The following is a 4,784-nucleotide window of genomic DNA, read 5'->3' as shown; positions in this document are numbered from 1 at the left end:
ATGTTTGACGGTTTTGTTTTCCAGGGTCGAACGGACCGCAGCTGTTCACCATCGAGCAGTGGGGAACACGTGAAAAACTCCCCCGAGCCCACACATGGTGAGCAACTCCTAACATTTTATTTATTCCTATTTTCTGACATTTTAAAAGGTTGGAGAAGTTTTAGCCCAAAAACCACACTGCTTTCTGCTGTCCTTGCTACTGATGTGTTGGTTATGTTTAGGAGGGGGGTTTGTAACGAGAGATTACAGTTCAACTCTGAGGAACATTTGCGAATATCATCAATACATAATAATAATAAACTTCATTTGTAAAGTGCTTTTCAAAATAAAATGTTTGACCAAGATTTGACTATGCACACAATCAAGATGAAGCATAACACCAATCAAACCTAAATTAAACACAAAAAACCATTTGGTATATTGTTTTTATTTTTATTTCACTGTGTGGCTAGGATGTTGGGAGCAGATCAAATATATTGTTTATCTTGTGTGCAAAAGATCCCTTTTCAATCAGTTTTTGCGAGACGAAAACTTTTTTCTTTTTAAAGTATTCTGTAATTATTAATGAATGAATAAATAAAAAAGACCCAGTACAATGTGATGTAACTGAGTGTGCTGAAGCCCCCTGGTGGCGGGATGCAGTCATGGCCTCCCTCTACTTTTTGAGAACTGTCCTTTAGGCTCAGTGGGACACATCAGAGCTCCAATGATTTTAAATATGTTTGCCTACGCTGCAACACGTCTTAAGATCACTTTGTGAATCTGTATGTGGACACTCCCTCAACCCTTATGACGGTTCAGCACACTCCTACTTTTTAGAAGCGGACAGAAGTACCGGCAAGGAATCAAAGCAATGTTCTGCTGTGGTTAAACCGAACTACCAAATGTCACGCAATACAAAACATCCAAACTGTCCCTTTAAGAATTGTGAATGACCAAATTGCAGCTTGAGGTTATCCTACTCTTTCTGTTTTCTTTGGAAAGTGATTTTCTTCTTGATTTGCTCACTGTTTTTACTTTCACCTCGTAAAGCTTCAATCGGCTGGACCTGCCTCCCTATGAGTCTTTTGAGGAGCTGAGGGAGAAACTTCACATCGCCATCGAGAACGCACAAGGCTTCGACGGGGTGGATTAGATCTTGAACTGTTATTGAGCTGAACGGACATTACTGCATGATGTGCTGAAGAGGAGAGAAACCAGCTGTGCTTCAGATCCAGGTGTTAACCTGCGGCTGTGTGACGGATGAAGGAAAGTCGCACACGCTTCACTCCTCTGTCGTGGCACACATGGAGAAAGGACATGTAATCTGTTGTGACGGAGGTATCTAATCTCTCTGTATTTTTACGTTTACAAAGCGAACATGCAAAGCTGTGTACTCTATAACTTTTAGAAACACATTTGTTTCATTTGGGCTGAATTGCCTCAGTAAAACTTGTTATGCTCATCATCAGGTATTTGGGAGATTTTCTCTTCATACTCTAGTTAGTGGGAAATCATTTGACTTCTGTTGCTGTTGTAGTGCTGGAAAGAGTGGACCATGGGTTAGATTATTCATTAAGTTAACTTATTATTAGAAGGAACTCTTCCTATATGAGTTAAACAATTAAAACATGTTTACTTATCCATACCATTTAATGTATAAAGTAAACAAAACAAGTCTGAAATCCCTTTAAACGTGACATTACCCCGACTGGAACAATGTTAGAAGCACCCAGTGGTTTTAAATGTCCAGGGATTAGTATATCATCTCCTGAAACTGAATAGAATAAGCCTTACATATCATATCATATCATATCATATCATTGGGATCGGGTCCCATATTTCTACAGTAGCCCATAGCAACCACACTAAAACACAGTCAGGATATGGAGGTTCAATCTTTTGTGTTGAAATTAATTGCACAAATAAAAATTATTGGAAGGTAAAGAGGATGTCGTGTTTGCTAAAGCTGGCTAACCATCATGTGCTGTGAAGAGTCTGAGAAGCCATATTTGAAAAGAAATTGGATTAAATTAATTAAACTGACTATTAAACAAACAAAAAAGCTGTTAACATTAGTGTGTCCTTTTCCAAATCTCTGATAAATGACATGTTTTCAGAGTTGCATATCTTTTTGCTGGATAAGTAATTTAGCCAACCAATCTGATTGGACCTGAAATCCACAGTAGGATCTTCCACACGCCTTGAAATGGAGGGAGGGGTTTTCAGGGGCACTAAATCCTACACTCTGGTCCTATAAAATAAGAGATGAAGACAGCAAGGTGTTTCAAACAAAAACCTGACTGATAAATTGGCAATTCAATCTAAATAAAACCAATGTAAATGTGTTTTATATCCTTTCAATTCTACACATAATTAAACATGTTCATTCCATCATCATTAGAAAAACTGATGCAAATCCCAAATGTATGCACCTCAGAAGCATTGTTGGCAAAAATGTGAAAGTTATATACAAGTTTTAGGGACTAAACTTAAGGGAAGTGTATTATTTAATCATTATAGTAGTGATGTACACATAGCAGGACCAGTAAAAGGCTAACAATATTATACATTTTTAGTTTGTTTCTCACTACGCGCAGTGTTAGATTGTGCTGCAATACGATGCATAATTGTACATATAGACATAACATTATTAGATATGTTTTTTCAGTTATTACATAAATATACTGTACATAAAAAATTTACAAAATGGTGAAGCATTTATTTTTAAAAAGAATGTGAAATTGGCAAATAACTGTTAATGATGCACCTCTACATGAATGCATTGTCTTGAGGCACAGTGCCCACTCAGACTCAAGTGTAACACTGGTAGTTTGTGTATCGGAGTGACGAATACACGCTATATATCCCAGAAATATCCGACAGACTGACCGTATCAACCATATCGTTTTGTTTTCCTCTACTCACCACGGGTGTCTGATCGCAGCACTGTGCTCTATTTTTAAGAGTACACCTTAAACTTTTCGCTTATCAAAATGTGTACAGATATTTGACTGTTTTTAAAATGAGTAACCACTTGTTAGTACCTTTGTAGGAAAGTAACTGTACTTCAGCATTAGTTTTAACATGTTCTATATGGTTAAACGTGCGTTTACACTACCTGCCATGTTTACAGGTCGTTGCTAAAAGCAGATATTGTTGAGCTGGTTCTAGTCTATCTGACAACACAATTTTATACTTTATCCTTTTATAAAGTCAAGCACTTTGTTAATATCCATGAGTCTTACTTTGTCTGAATCTTTGCCAATCTGTCGCCTGCAGACTGCTTGAATCGCTTTTTAACAAAATGATCCTATGCTTCAAGTGCACGTGTTTAAATGTTTACATGTGAACATTGCTGAAAATAAGCAGTCTCTTCTTTCAATTATATTTAAAGTTAAATACAGAGGCCTTCGTTTGTAATGTATTGTACATTTTGATTGTTTATTGGTGTTTTGATCTCTAAATGGAAGTACTGTTATATAACTATGGTCTACTGAAGAATAATGAATAGATCCACCCCCTAATTTCTGATATATCGACTTTTCTTATTATGGATTTAAATATAACACCTATAAGTGCATTACAACAACAACAAGAACAACAGCAACAACCACAACATACATGCAACATATATACAACAGTTTAAACGTTGAAAATGAATTGTATGAGCTGTTGAATCACAATTTGATGACATACAATACACCAAATTAAATATCAATATATTTGAAAAATAAAGATATTAAAACAATCATCCAGTGTCTTCATGTCTTCATTTCCAACCGATGTGTTTCTCTGTTGATTTGATGCCCTTCTGTTATCTGTAGTCTGCAAGGCCTCCTTCCCACATTACAATGCATTCAAGTTTCAAGGATCTCTGGTTATTTTTACACATTTTACCTGAACTGCTATATATATATATATATATATATATATATATATATATATATATATATGTATGTGTGTGTGTGTGTGTGTGTGTGTGTGTGTGTGTGTATATATGTCCGCATCTGTAGTTATTGTCTCATTATACCACACTGTTAATGAATCAAAGTAAATATATAAGTGGTCATGAACACATCTGTCCATCAGACAGAGGGCTGCTGTGCCTCCTGTCATCATTAATGGACGTCTCTTTAAAATGACCGCTCGGAGGAGAGGAGTTATCATTTCTCTAACCGCCTGCTGCTTCCCCTTCTCTCTCCTCGGTTCCCCTCCTCAGTCCTCCGCTCGCATCTCCTGTGGGCGGGACTAAGACAGGAGGATAGGAGTCGAGGAGGGGAATTAGAGAAATGGGAAAAGCCCCTGGTTTTCCCTTTAGTGTTTACTTCCTGTCTGTCTTTTTCTTCTGTTCCTGTTAGTGTTTACTCCCTGTCTGTATTCTTCTGCTGCTCCCTTTAGTGTTTACTTCCGGTCTATCTTCTTCTGCTGTTCCTTTTAGTATTTACTTCCGGTCTATCTTCTTCTGCTGTTCCCTTTAGTGTTTACTCCCTGTCTGTCTTCTTCTGCTGATTGTGTCTGCCCTCCAGCTCTTTTTGACTATTAACCTCGATCCTTTACTTGTTCTGTTTTCTTGATCTTTTCCACATGTTCTCCGCCGACCTGCGTACACAGACTTTGCTTGCCCACCCCAAGTCTCTACAGGAGGCTTTGGAGCTAGCCACAGAGGGAGAGATGCTATGTACTGCTTCATGGAGTGCGGATAACCACACACCGAAGGTAAACCCTGGTGAAGCCTGAAACGGTGAGAAATAAAACAACTATTTGCCCCACCATAGTGAAATTACAGACAGTTACCGGGGAAC

The 4,784-nt window shown here is 37.8% G+C and overlaps 1 long non-coding RNA gene across 1 annotated transcript; it reads left to right on the top strand.

The window, feature by feature from the left end:
* On the top strand, positions 1–3,733 carry LOC104965844 (uncharacterized). Its single transcript, XR_800588.1, has 2 exons — positions 1–97; positions 1,033–3,733. It is a non-coding gene; the product is annotated as an uncharacterized lncRNA (long non-coding RNA).
* The last annotated feature ends 1,051 nt before the right edge of the window (positions 3,734–4,784 follow it).

This window comes from Notothenia coriiceps, unplaced genomic scaffold (assembly GCF_000735185.1).
Source record: "Notothenia coriiceps isolate Sejong01 unplaced genomic scaffold, NC01 NC01_scaffold00037246, whole genome shotgun sequence".
Classification (NCBI taxonomy): Eukaryota; Metazoa; Chordata; class Actinopteri; order Perciformes; family Nototheniidae; genus Notothenia; species Notothenia coriiceps.
This window is presented reverse-complemented; position numbering and strand designations above follow the sequence as displayed.